Raw genomic sequence first — 14,972 nt, 5'->3', positions numbered from 1 at the left:
GGATTGGAACCGGTGGGGGCACGCTAAGTGCACCCACTGGGTGTAGTCCCCAAGACCGCGGTCGACTGCTGGCAGTCGACTGTGGTCTGAGCTCTTTCTGTCCCCCTGTTTTTTTACTCCCTGCACTCGATTCTGGCTGGCCGGTCGAGTGGGATCGGAACCGGTGGGGGCACGCAAAGTGCACCCGCTGGGTGTAGTCCCCGAGGCTATGGTGGACTGCGGGCAGTCGACCGTAGCCTTAGTAACTTTTTTTTTGCTGTAAAAATAACTTCTCCCCTTTGATTTCAGAAATCTTGTGATCTTGGAGCTCGCTTTGCTGACTTGGAGAAACAGCAGATCCAACTGAACCTTGACTTGGAGCTGGCCAAGACAGAGCTGCAAAGGGTCAAGGACGGCGCCACTGGTAAGACGAATTTATCGACTGGTCTGTCTTAAGCTTGAGTACCTTTCTGCTCTTTCTGAATCAGGCATCATTTCTTTGTAGAGAAACTGAGAGAAGCTCTGGCGAAGAAGGATCGGGATTTGGATGCTGCTCGAAAGGAGGCTGACGACAAAACCGCTCTAGCTGCACAGAAACTGGCTTCGGTCGGCCAGTTGGAAGAAGAGAATACCAGGCTGAAATCTGCTCTGAATGACGCCAACAAGGAGTGCTCGCGCTGGAAGAAGGAGAATCTCATCCTGGGCGAGAAGATGGAAAGCATTGCTCGCAGGAGGGACGATCTGGAGAGCTACCTGAGGAGTCTTGCCAAGAAATTGTTTATCAAGCTTGAAGGTGCACATTTTGTTCCGACTGATTTTTTGCGTCAACTCGGCGTATGTAAATTGACTTATCCTTGGATCGTGATGCAGAGTTTTGCCAGAGCTTCGAGGAGGAGACTGGGCGCATCGAACCCGGTTTGGATCCGATCAATTCTCCCATGAAATATGAAACTGCCATGAATCTGCTCCCACTGGAATCTCGCAGACGGTGTCGTGGACTACTTGGCTCGACTGAAGGTCGCCATGTCACGGATCGACCCCGCACTTTGGCCAGAGGCTGTGCTCCAAAATGATCTTGAGTCCCTGATGACTCGACTAAATGAAATCCCTGACTGAGTGCAGGAGTGGAGGAAGTCTGCTGCTTGGTGTGGCGCTGATGTGGCTCTGTCTTTGGTTCGTGTCCACTGCAAGGAGGTGCGACAATACAAACTGGCAGCAATCAAGGTCGCCAACACCCAGAAGCATGACTTCCGAACTTTTATGGAGACTTTCATCGCTGCAGCCACTCAGATAGCCGACGGCGTCGACCTGGATGAGTTCGTCGAGCCTGCCAACCCTCCTCCTACGGAGTGAACAAACTTTTATGCCTCACCTTAAATTTTCCTCGGAATGCCGAGTGGTTTTTGTAACCGTTAAACTCTTTCGGGCTGAATGCCCGAGAACTTTGATCTGTGGTCCGGAAACCTTTAGGATTTATCCGAACTTGGTTTATCGTTGAATATCTTTATGCATTCCCCGTCGAGTGGAAATTGTTCTTTATTCGAGACAACCTTTGTATTTGCGGCGCAGCCTCAAAGGAGACGGTAGCAGTCGACCTGCACCTCGTCGCCCTTGCGGGTCAGCGATGGAGCGCACGTTGTATTTGTGGCGAAGCTCCCCAAGGAGGAGGTAGCAGTCGACCTGCCCCTTGTTGTCCTTGCGGGTCGGTGATGGAGCGCACGTTGTATTTGTGGCGAAGCTCCCCAAGGAGGAGGTAGCAGTCGACCTACCCCTTGTTACTGCAGAGCAGGATGAAGTGCGCGTTGTATTTGTGGCGAAGCTCCCCAAGGAGGAGGTAGCAGTCGACCTGCCCCTTGTTGTCCTTGTGGGTCGGCGATGGAGCGCACGTTGTATTTGTGGCAAAGCTCCCCAAGGAGGAGGTAGCAGTCGACCTGCCCCTTGTTACTGCAGAGCAGGATGAAGTGCGTGTTGTATTTGTGGCGAAGCTCCCCAAGGAGGAGGTAGCAGTCGACCTGCCCCTTGTTTCTGCATAGCAGGATGTGTTTCAAACTTAGGCGAGTGCCTGACTGCGGCTAAGTCCTCTACTAAGAGTACTTAGGCGAGTACTGGATTGCAGCTAAGTCCCCGAGTGGGAGGGCTGCTCTCCACTTGGTAGGATTTTTTTCAAACTTGGGCGAGTGCCTGACTGCAGCTAAGTCCTCAAGTGAGAGAACTTAGGCGAGTACTGGACTGCAGCTAAGCCCCCGAGTGGGAGGACTGCTCTCCACTTGGTAGGATTTTTTCAAACTTAGGCGAGTGCCTGACTGCAGCTAGGTCCTCAAATGACAGAACTTAGGCGAGTACTGGACTGCAGCTAAGCCCCCGAGTGGGAGGGCTGCTCTCCACTCGGTAGGATTTTTTCGAACTTAGGCGAGTGCCTGACTGCAGCTAAGTCCTCAAGTTAGGGAACTTAGGCGAGTACTGGACTACAGCTAAGCCCCCAAGTGGGAGGACTGCTCTCCACTCGGTAGGATTTTTTTTCAAACTTAGGCGAGTGCCTGACTACAGCTAAGTCCTCAAGTAAGAGAACTTAGGCGAGTACTGGACTGCAGCTAAGCCCCCGAGTGGGAGGACTTCTCTCCACTCGGTAGGATTTTTTCAAACTTAGGCGAGTGCCTGACTGCAGCTAAGTCCTCAAATGACAGAACTTAGGCGAGTACTGGACTGCAGCTAAGCCCCCGAGTGGGAGGGCTGCTCTCCACTCGGTAGGATTTTTTCGAACTTCGGCGAGTGCCTGACTGCAGCTAAGTCCTCAAGTAAGAGAACTTAGGCGAGTATTGGACTACAGCTAAGCCCCCAAGTGGGAGGACTCCTCTCCACTCGGTAGGATTTTTTCAAACTTAGGCGAGTGCCTGACTGCAGCTAAGTCCTCAAGTGAGAGAACTTAGGCGAGTACTGGACTGCAGCTAAGCCCCCGAGTGGGAGGACTGCTCTCCACTCGGTAGGATTTTTTCAAACTTAGGCGAAACGGATTCGCAGCTAAGCCACCCACTGGGGGATTTCATTCGCAAACAAAAAACAATAACAATCACTGGGAAAATTATAACGCTCTTGTCTTTGAAAAATAAACTACAGGAGTTTTTTTCTTATTACATCTCATCCGAGTGAGAATTCATGTATAAAAGGGGCGGAGTAGCTCCGCATTCCAGGCTCGCGGCTCATCAATCTGGCGATCGACATTGTAGAGGTGGTATGCTCAATTGCGAAGGACTCTGGTGACTATGAAGGGGCCTTCCCAAGTAGGGGCGAGTTTGTGTGGTTTCTACTGATCCACTCGGAGGACTAAATCTCCCTTTTGGAAGGCTCGACCCTTCACATTTCTGGCATGGAATCGACGCAAGTCTTCTTGGTAGACGGTCGATCGGATCATGGCCATTTCTCTTTCTTCTTCCAGGAGGTCGACTACGTCTTGCCGGGCTTGTTCTGCTTCATCTTCAGAGTAGAGCTCGACTCGGGGAGCGTTGTGAAGCAGGTCACTCGGCAAGACTGCCTCAGCTCCGTAGACCAGAAAGAATGGGGTTCTTCCGGTCGATTGGTTCGGGGTTGTCCTCAATCCCCAAAGGACTGATGGAAGCTCGTCGACCCATGCACCTGCTGCGTGCTTGAGATCGCGCATCAACCGGGGTTTCAGTCCTTTGAGAATTAGGCTGTTTGCCCTTTCTGCTTGCCCATTCGACTGGGGGTGAGCGACTGAAGCATAGTCGACTCGGGTACCCTAAGAGGCGCAAAAGGCCCTGAATTTGTCTGAATCGAAGTTTGACCCATTGTCAGTGATGATGCTGTGCGGAACCCCATATCTGAATATCAACCCTTTGACAAAACTGATAGCAGTGCAAGCGTCAAGATTCTTGATAGGCTTGGCTTCAATCCATTTGGTGAACTTGTCGACTGCTACTAGCACATGAGTGAAGCCGCTCCTGCCTGTTCTCCATGGTCCAACCATGTCCAGCCCCCAAACAGCGAAGGGCCAGACGAGTGGAATGGTTTTCAGGGCTGACGCGGGCTTATGCGACATATTGGAGTAATACTAACATCCTTCGCACTTGTCGACTATCTCTTTTTCCATTTCATTGGCTCTTGGCCAGTAGAATCCCGCTCGGTATGCTTTAGCCACAATGGTCCGAGAGGCCGCATGGTGACCACAGGTCCCCGAGTGGACATCATAAAGGATCATCCGACCTTCTTCTGGTGTAATACACCTCTGACTGACTCCAGTCGCGCTTTCTTTATATAACTGTCCTTTTATGACTGTAAAGGCCTTGGATCGTCGGACGATCTGTCGAGCCTCTTCTTCGTCCTCTGGGAGCTCTTTCCTTAGGATGTATGCAATGTATGGTACTGTCCAGTCGGGAGTGACGACCAAGACTTCCATGATCAGGTCGACTACAGCTGGAATTTCAACTTCAGTCGAATCCATGGCGCTTTTGGCTGTGGGGCCTCTTCACTGAAGGGATCCTCCTGAACTGATGGTATGTGAATGTGTTCCAAAAACACATTGCTGAGGATGGCTTCGCTTTTGGAACCTATTTTTGCCAGATCATCAGCTTCTTGATTTTTCAGTCGGGGTATGTGATGAAGCTCTAACCTCTCAAATTTCTTCTCCAGCTTTCTCACTGCATTGCAATAACCAGTCATGGCTGGACTTCTGACGTCCCATTCCTTCACCACCAAATCTGAGTCGCCATAGACCATGAGGCGACAGACGCCGAGTGAAATGGCCATGCGCAACCCATACAAAAGTGCTTCGTATTCTCCCTCATTGTTGGAGGAATCAAAGTGGATTTGAAGAACATAACTGAGTTTATCTCCTCTGGGGGAGACCAACACTACTCCGGCACCGGAACCATTCAACATCTTGGAACCGTCGAAGAACATGGTCCAATGCTCCAAGTGAACCTGAGTCGGCAGCTGCTGTTCAATCCACTCGGCGACGAAATCTGCGATTGCCTGGGACTTAATAGCTTTCATTGCCTCAAACTTGATATCTAGAGGAAGGAGTTCAATCGCCCATTTGGCCACTCGACCGGTTGCATCCCTGTTATGCAGGATCTCTGACAATAAGCGTCGCTGACGACTGTAATGGAATGATCAGAGAAGTAATGAGCAACTTTCTTTGTGGTCATATAAATCCCGTATACAAGCTTCTGATAATGAGGATATCTTTGCTTCGACGGGGTCAAAACTTCAGAAATATAATATACTGGGCGTTGAACTTTGAAGGCTTTTCCTTCTTCTTCCCGCTCGACCGTAAGTACCATACTGACGACTTGTCCCGTGGCTGCAATGTAAAGCAGCAAAGGCTCCTTACTGATTGGGGCAGCAAGCACCGGCTGTGTGGAGAGCAGAGCTTTGAGCTCTGCAAACGCTGCATCAGCTTAAGGAGTCCACTCGAACTTGTCGGACTTCTTCATCAATCGGTAAAGGGGCAATGCCTTTTCACCGAGACGAGATATGAATCGACTTAAAGCGGCCAAGCAACCAGTAAGCTTCTGGACGTCGTGCACTCGCACAGGACTTTTCATTCGGAGTATAGTGCCGACTTTTTCTGGATTGGCGTCGATTCCCTGTTCGGAAACGAGAAAACCGAGTAATTTTCCGCCAGGAACTCCGAATGTGCACTTTGATGGATTAAGCTTGATGTCATACCTCCTGAGGTTGGCAAAGGTTTCAGCAAGGTCAGCCAGCAGGTCGGAACCCTTCTGCGACTTGACCACAATATCATCCATATACGCCTCCACATTCCGACTGATTTGAGTGAGAAAACACTTCCGAATCATCATCATGAATGTGGCCCCGGCATTCTTGAGGCCGAATGACATGGTAACATAATAGAAGCACCCGAATGGAGTGATGAAAGCTGTTTTGATCTCGTCAGGTCCATACAGACGGATCTGATGGTACCCGGAATAGGCGTCTAAAAAAGACAATCGCTCACATCCCGCAGTCGAGTCGACTATCTGATCGATGCGGGGGAGAGGAAAATGATCTTTCGGGCAGGCCCGATTGATATGTTTAAAGTCAATGCACATGCGAAGTGACTTGTCCTTCTTGGGGACCATAACAACGTTGGCGAGCCACTCAGAGTGGTAAATTTCTCGGATGAACTCCGCTGCTAAGAGCCGAGCCACCTCCTCGCCAATGGCCTTTCTCTTCTGGACGGCGGACCGCCGGAGATGTTCCTTGACAGGTTTTACTTTTGAGTCGACTCTCAGGCGATGCTCAGCCAGCTCCCTGGGAACACCTGGCATGTCAGAAGGCTTCCATGCGAAAATGTCCCAGTTCTCACGGAGGAACTGGATGAGCGCTTCTTCCTATTTGGAGTTGAGTGTTGTCGAGATATGAGTCGGAGCAGCGCCGGGATCGGTCGGGTGGACGTGAGCTGTCTTCGTATCGCCAGTTGACTAAAAAGCCGATTCTGTGGCGGGCTTCTTGGCTCGCAACAAATCACTCGGGTCTGCAGTCTTCTGGTATTCCTGCAACTCCACCATTGCCATCTGAGCATCAGCGATCTTCGAACCTTTCTGAAAACATTCTTCCGCTTTCTTCCGATTGCCCGTAATAGTGATCACACCTTTGGGGCCAGGCATCTTCAATTTGAGATACACATAACATGGTCGGGCCATGAAGCGTGCATAAGCTGGCCTGCCCAAAATAGTGTGGTAGGCACTCTGGAAGTCTACAACTTCAAATGTCAACTTTTCTTTGCGGTAATTCTTGGAATCACCGAAAACCACATCAAGAGCAATCTGGCCGAGTGATTCAGCCTTCTTCCCAGGAATGACTCCATGGAAACTCATGTTGCTGGCACTGAGTCTGGACATCGGAATGCCCATCCCTTTCAACGTCTCAGCATACAATATGTTCAAACCACTGCTACCATCCATCAAGATTTTGGTCAATCGAGTGCCTTCAACCACTGGGTCGACCACCAGAGCTTGCCTCCCAGGGGTGGCAATATGCGTTGGGTGATTGGACTGGTCAAACGTGATGGCAGTCTGAGACCATTTCAAATAACTTGGTGTCGCCGGAGCAACCATATTCACCTCTCGGTTGATGACTTTCAGTCGACTTTTGCTCTCAACATCAGCAAAAATCATCAGGGTGGAATTGACTTGGGGGTATCCATCGTCGCTATCTTCCTTGTCCTCAACTTTGTCTGACTCCTTTTCTTTATCTTTGGGCTACTTGCCCTGGAACTGCTGGATCAAGATTCGACACTGTCGAGTGGTATGTTTTGGGTAAATAAAATTACCCTCTTCATCTTTCTTGGTGTGGACGAGGCACGGCAAATCCAACACATCATTTCCGTCCTGGTCTTTAACTTTCTTGGGGTTCCAAGGTCCTTTGGGTTTCCCCTCAAACTTTCCTTGAGTCACAGCCAAGGCTTCCCCAGGAGCAGCTGGCTCGGCTTTCCGCTTCTGTTTCCGATTGGAATTTCCTCCGGTTTCTTGGGCGACTGACTTCAGCTTGCCACTCCGGAGTCGATCCTCATCTTCTCCATTAGCGTACTTGGTGGAAATCTCCATCATTCAGTTCAGAGACATATCTCCGGTTCGACCGAATTTCAGATTCAGTTCTCTGTACTTGACGCCTTCTTTGAAGGCACAGACTGCTTGGTGGTCAGGCACATTCTCTACCGTGTGGTGCAATGTGATCCATCTCTGGATGTAATCCCTCAAGGTTTCATTCGGCTTCTGTACGTAGGATTGTAGTTCCGTCAACCCTGCCGGTCGCTTGCATGTTCCTTCGAATGTGGTGACAAACACTCGGGCGAGATCTTCCCAAGTGTAAATGCTGCTGGGTGCTAACTGGTTCAGCCACGCTCTGGCCGAGCCCTCCAACATGAGAGGCAGGTGCTTCATGGCCACCTCGTCATTGCCGCCGCCAATCTGGACGGCCACTCGGTAGTCTTCAAGCCAAGTATCGGGCTTGGACTCGCCAGTGAACTTGCTGACTCCAGTCGCCAACCTGAAGTTGGGAGGAATCACAGCGGCCCTGATGGCTCTACTAAAGCACTCTGGCCCCGAAAATGTGCTCTGCTGCTGGTAGGAGCATCTCTGTCGTGTCCTTCCCGGTGAGCTCTATTCCTGTCAACCAAACCTTGAACGAGAATGGATCTCGCATCGAAGCCTGGCTCCCTGGAGTCGACTGGAATCCTTCGCCCAACACTACGGGGGCGCCTATCATCCTGTTGTCGAGGCGCATACGACCCGCTCCTCGGGGGAGGGGTGGGCACTCGACGTCGATCATCACGATCGAATCGGTGATCATATTGCTCACGGTTACCATGCTGATTACGCCGGTCCCCACGTCCCTCACGCCTCAGGGGAGATCTTGGGCTATGAGCCGACTGGACTGTGTCTGCGGCAACGGATCTACTGTGAATCCTGTTCCGCGACTGAGAAACAACGGAATTCTGGTCTCCTGCTGCCCAGAGCAACGCTCTGATCTACAGCAAGCCTCTGCCAGCCTCCGACTGGGAAGGCTGAATCGACTCTGCTATGCGTGCTGCAGCTGCTAAATTCTAAATCGGAGTTCGATATACCTGCGGGGGCGGGAAGAGGTGACGTCGACTGGATTCGGGAACCCGTTGTCGCGCACGCTCATCGAGTGCTCGCTGGAGGTTCTCCAGTCGAGTGTGCTCGGCCAAGTTTGCCAGGCGCGCGTCCTCCAAGGCACGAGCCTCGGGGGTTTCTCCAATGATAGGAGTGTGCAATGCATCCATGTTCCGGCGGCGAAGTTCTTCTCACTGCAGCGACGTGAGAGGCCCAGGAAGATATTCCTGATGAGGATGCGACGGGTCGCCTCCACCCGCGCCTCCGTCGGTGCGGGGAAAACCGGGAGGACTGGGAGGCCCATCGACCATCAGAACCTTCACCACCGGATCGCTGCTGTCGCACTCGGATGCGGTCTCTGCGAAGCCGGTCGACAGGTCGAACAGGCCGTAGAGGGATTCATCGGGCTTGATCGCCGCGACTTGAGGGGTGGCCGACTGGCGCGCCACCGTGTGTCTCACCCACCGCTGGAGTCTCGACCGACCAGAGCGCTTGCGCCCGCGGGAAACTGGGAGGAAGGACAACACAGGAGCCGACCGGTAGGGGGTCGATGGTTGCTACAGGAGAACGCCGCAGACGCACGCGCTAAAGTGTGTTGCCCCGTGGACAGGGAGTCCATCCACGTCGAGCGGAGCCTCCTGAAGCCACGCGGAGTCGTCGGCGATGAACGTGAGCGCGCCGAGACGGATCTCGCGGCCCTCCACCAAAACTCCGCCGAAAACCATGATGATTCGGGTCAGAAAAGATCGCAACTCCTCCAACAAAACGCTAAAACACCTGCCCCACGGTGGGCGCCAACTGTCGTGGTTCTAAGCCTGACAGTGATGTAGGGGGGTAAGTATGGAGAGGCAAGATCTTAGCTATAGAGGAGTTGTAGGAACGCAAGATTTACGAGTTCAGGCCCTTCTCGGAGGAAGTAATAGCCCTATGTCTCGGAGCCCGGAGGCGGTCGACTGGATTATGCGTGTGTGAATTACAGGCGTGCGAACCCTTGTTTCGGAGGAGGGGGGTGGCTTATATAGAGTGCGCCAAGACCCCAGCCAGCCCACGATACAAAGGGTTCAATGTACATTAAGGCAGGGCGTTACTGGTAATGCTAGTAATAAAGTGCTATGATGACCATAAAAGCTACTTAATAACCGACCGTTAGCATGCGGAGCGCCTTTAGGTCACCTGACCGTCGAGTGGCTTGGTCTTGGTCGAGTGATTGCTTCTTGGTCGAGTATCTTCAAGTCTGTCGAGTGAGACACCTTCATGTCGATTGAAAGATGATTTCTTCTGGAGATGTCCTTGGGTAGGTCAGTTTGGACAGGTCCATGACCCTACCCTAGGTACATAGCTTCATCAATGTCAGTTTGGTTACATATACTAAATAAATCCCAAAATTGTACCTTAAGGGAACAATCCCCCACCCACACATCATGCCAAAAACTAATGAGTTTTCCATCGCCCAGTTTCCATCTATAAAAGGTTTTTGCAGCAGCCAGAGCCCAAGTTATGCTCTTCCAAAAGGTAGAGCCCCCTTCACTTTTAGCCTAGAGCAGATTAGGAGAGTTAACTCTATACTTATACAGGAGAAGTTTAGTCCAATCTGAGTCGGGATTATTAAAAAATCTTTTACCCCAAGAAGCTAGCAAGGCCATATTATACTCTCTAATGTTAGGCACCCCCAAACCTCCAAATTCCTTCTTCCTAGTAATTAGGCCCCAATTAGCCAGGTGGTACTTGTGTTGGTCTCCTAGATTTCCCCAAAAGAAATGAGCCATTTGGGAGTTAATGGCATTAATTGCCCACTTAGGAAACTTGATCACATACATCAAGTAAGCAGGAATGCTAATCACACAAGCACATAGTAAAATAATTTTCCATTTATAAGTGAGATATCTCCCCAACCAGCCAGATATGCCCTTAATGATTCTATCAATAATAGGCTGTAAATCCTCCCTTTTTAATTTATCATAGTGCAGAGGTACTCCCAGATATTTAATAGGGAAAGAGCCTTTTTTACAACAAAATATCTGAGCAAACTCCTTAGCAAATGCATCATCCACATTGATAGTCATGAGATCACTATTGTGGAAATTAATTTTCATCCCAGACAGGTTTTCAAAGCATGACAGAAGCCATTTAAAATTTCTTGCTTTCTGAGTAGAATTCTCCAAAAAAAAGTATAGTGTCGTCTGCATATTGCAGACTAACCACACCTCCAGGAATCACATGAGGTAGAAGCCCAGATATTAAATTTTGAGAAGCAGCTTTTTTGAGCATTTTAGTAAAAACATCAGCAACCAAGTTAAATAACAGAGGAGAGTGTAGGTCCCCTTGTTTGAGACCTTTACCTCCTACAAAGTAGGGACCAGTAGTGTCATTTATTCTCACACTAAACGTGCTATTGATGAGAGTACTTTTGATCCAAGAAATCCACCTTGGACCAAAACCTCTCGAATGAAGCATATCTAATAGGAACTCCCAACTAACTCTATCATACGCTTTCTCGTAATCCAATTTAAGAACTAAACCCTGTGAGCCTGATTTTTTAATTTCATGGATCACCTCATGTGCCATAACCACACTCTCCAGGATGTATCTCCCCTTAATGAACGCAGTTTGATTAGAAGAAATCAATCTACGTCCTACGGGGGATACCCTATTGGTCATGGCTTTAGAGAAAATTTTAATCCCACAATTGCTCAGACTTATAGGACGGAACTTCTTCATTTCCCTGGCATCAGGTTCTTTTGGAATGAGAACAATCAGGGCAAAATTCAATCGTTGTAAGTCTAGCTTACCCTCTTCAAAATCTCTGACCAGGGCCATGAAGTCAGTTTTAATAACCTCCCAAAAGGTTTGATAAAACAGAAAAGATAGTCCATCTGGGCCTGGAGCGCCATGGGCATAAGACCCAAAGATCGCCTCTTTAATTTCTTCCTCAGAAAAGTTTTTTTGCAAGTGGTCGTTCTCTTCTTGAGTAACCAACTCATTTTCCTCCCAGAAGGAAGGACCAAGACAAATATTGTGTTTATTTTCAAAGCAGAACAAGTTTTTGTAATAGGTGGTAGCTACCCCCAACATTTCCTGAATGGTGTAAACTGGACCATTATCCCTAATTAACTCGGATAAATGATTTTTCCTATGTCTATGGTTGGCCAATGCATGAAAATAAGCATTATTCTCGTCCCCATCAATAATTCGACGATCTCTGGATCGCTGCCACAAAGCAGTTTCCTCTTTGCTCCAGATTTGAGCAAGTTCTTTTTTTAATTTCCTCCATCCTGATCCTATCCCTATCATCAATCTGGTTTCTCTCAGAGAACACGTCAAGAATGTCGAATTCGAGCAAAAGCTCCCTCTTTTTTTTAATAACTGCTTCAATGTTAATACTCCACCCTCTAGCTTTCTTCCTAAATAGCTTACTTTTATTCATCCAAATATCTATAGCTGTTTCTCCAGGAACCAGGGTGTTCCAGGTGTTGATCACCATTTTTTTTAAAATCAGGATGGTCAAGCCACCATTTCTCAAAACGAAAAATCTTGGGGGAGGTAACCCTCCGTGCCCTTGTGTCCAAAAGCAAAGGTGTATGGCACTCCCCACCCGAGGAAGTGCAGTAACTACTGACAAAGGAAAGTGAGCGTCCCAGGAAAGAGAAGTAAAAACTCTATCTATACTGGCAAAAATAGGTTTGTCTTGATTATTACTCCAAGTATACTTCCTATTTGCCACATTAATCTCCATAAGAGACCATTTGTTAATCCAATCATTGAAGAGGTACGAAAACTGATTATTAATAACACCATTATTCTTGTCAGCCGTAGACCTGACTAAGTTAAAATCACCCCAAGTAAAACTGGGTAAGTGAGCCCCTCCATAATCTCATGCAATTCAACAATGAATTCTAGTTTAAATTCATTATAAGAGGTACCATATACAACAATAAGATGCCAAATGAAACCATCTGCTTTATTTTTCAGTGTTGCAACAATGCAAGATCTCTTATTAACAAAACCAATAACTTCAAACAAATCATTTCTAAGACCCACAAGGATCCCACCAGCCGTGTTAATCGCAGGCAGATAATGCCAATCAAAGATTATCCTGCCAGATATGCTGTTAAGGATATGAGTGTCAATGATTTCTCTTTTGGTTTCAGAGAAACACAAGAAATCCACATGGTTATTACAGATGAAATCTCCTAGGTACTGATTTTTTCCAGGTTGACCTAGACCGCGAATATTCCCAAAAGCTCCTATCATCTAACTTTAAACGGGTGAGATAAGCCACATGGATTTTTCTTATTATTCAAGATGGGGCATTCCATAACTGAACCAGCAGTGCCAACCGATCCAGTATATGGTAAATCCTCCTTCCTAGGAACAGGGGTAGGAACACTCAGTTCCATCAAATCTAAATTGTCAGGGAGAACAATCTCTGGATTTTCATTAGCAAATTGCAGGCATCTAATTTTTTCCTTGTTAATTAGGTCAAGAATAATATCTTTTTGCTCTTCCTTACTATTACCAATACAAAGATCCACTTTAGTAGTATAAGAAGCAAGTTCATTAGGGTCAAGGGTAGCAAACGATTTACCTTTAAATGTAGCTGGTATTTCCAAGTTCTTCTTCATCATGTATGCAGCTGCCTTATCCATGATCTTAACATTCCCCTGATTTCTGGTCATAGGTTTATTAGCAAGAACTGGGCCCCATGTAGGTGAGTTTTTGACACTGGGTTTCTTCTTGACCACTGTGTCAGCTTTCTCAAGTGAGTCTAGCAACGATCTTTTCACTGAGTTCATTGCCAGAGTTAAATCCTCAAGTAAGCACTCCATTTCAGTATTGGTGTTTTCTTCCTCCACATCAGATTCCACCATCTCAAACTTGCTAAGCTGCTCAGAGCAGTAGTCCAGATGGACTGACAGAGCATCAGACCTTGCAAACCTCGGAGTTGTTTCTGTTTCATCTCCATCAGATTTCATTGGTGTCTTGTCCTTGAGGTCATCAACATTTTTTTCTTGCCTTGCATTTATCATGTTAAACGAATTGACTTCCACTGCAGAAGCAGTCACTAGAGCCATGGTTTTCTTAGAGCTAGTGGAGGGGACTGTCTTGGTAGGGAAGTTGGCCTTGTCCAGTTCGTCAATAGCCTCATCATCATCATCATCTTCCATGTTCTTCTTATCCTCAGCATCCTTATTGTTATTTTCCTCATTTTTCTCCAGATTGTCCATACATGTATCGTCATCACCCCCATCAGAGTCCTCACCATTCTGCACAAACCCTTCCACTGTAAAAAACAGCAGGTAGAGTTTCTTTTTCATTTCCACCAATATTTCAAAAGGAATCTTCCTAGGATCTCTACAGGCAACCTTGACTCGGATTATTTCATAAAAACTCCTGAAAATACCATTCCAATCAACATCCACCAGTATACCAAAACATGCTGTGATCTAAGCAAAGACTTTCCAAGCACACCATTTAGGTGGAATCCCCTCGATCTGCACCCAAGCCTCAGTAAGTGCTCCAAACTCATCCAACATTCCTTCCCATTCACAATTTTGACAGACACCCCAGCAATAGGTAGCTCAAATGGTGGGAAGTCAATTAGGTCATCTACATTTTTCCAAGGTGGAAATCTCAGCAGAAACTTCTTACTCTCCAGTTCCCTGATCTGCCACGGCCACTCTTTGTTCTTACAAAAGATCCCATTGAGCTGGGTGAGCAGATCTGAGGCAGAAACCTTGCCCTTAACCACCTTGAGGACAGCACAGTTTTTATAATTCAACCAGCTAGATTCGGCCGCTATAGGGACCTCAATATGATAGAAACCCAGTCCCGAAGCTGCACTACCAAAGTAAGTAGCAGCAGGTTGAGGTTTTGCCCAAGCTGCGCAGTTGTTGACATTATGATTTCCAGCACAAATAAAGCATTTTTTGGCTCCACACAATTCCCCACGTAGTGACCAGGCCAACTACAATTGAAGCAGATCATATCTTTGTATTTTGGATCGAGGATTTGTACCGCTGGAGGGGGAGGGGGTGGTGGTGGGGCTGCAGCCGTCGGAGCAGCTTGTGCAGGAATCCCTTGAGTCGATTTGGGCGCCCCTTGTTGCCCTGGTTTTCCAGTAACCAAGGAAGAGGAAGATTTCCCCTCCTGCGGGGTGGGCTTCTTCCCTGGCAATGGCCGGCGATTCCTTTGCGCCATCTGCCCCCGATTTTCCATCCCTCCCTTAACTGCTTCAACGAACGATCTAGGAAACCCTAACCCCTCAACAGAGATCTTGAAAGAAGTAGGAACAGGATCAAAAGGTCCTACAGATGAGATCGGGTAAGAATCTTGGACCGAGAAATTTCTTGATAAGAACAAATCCTTCCTAACCCAAAAGAGTTTGGGAATGGCGAAACT

The 14,972-nt window shown here is 48.2% G+C and overlaps 1 pseudogene; it reads right to left on the bottom strand.

Moving 5' to 3' along the window:
- Positions 1-12,820: 12,820 nt before the first annotated feature.
- LOC147977553 (uncharacterized) lies at positions 12,821-14,771 on the bottom strand (annotated as a pseudogene).
- Between the last annotated feature and the right edge of the window lie 201 nt (positions 14,772-14,972).

This window comes from Triticum urartu, chromosome 3A, assembly GCF_056163025.1.
Source record: "Triticum urartu cultivar PI428250 chromosome 3A, HENAU_Tu73, whole genome shotgun sequence".
Lineage (NCBI taxonomy): Eukaryota > Viridiplantae > Streptophyta > Magnoliopsida > Poales > Poaceae > Triticum > Triticum urartu.
The sequence above is the reverse complement of the archived record's forward strand: the minus strand, read 5'-3'. Positions and strand labels throughout refer to the sequence as shown.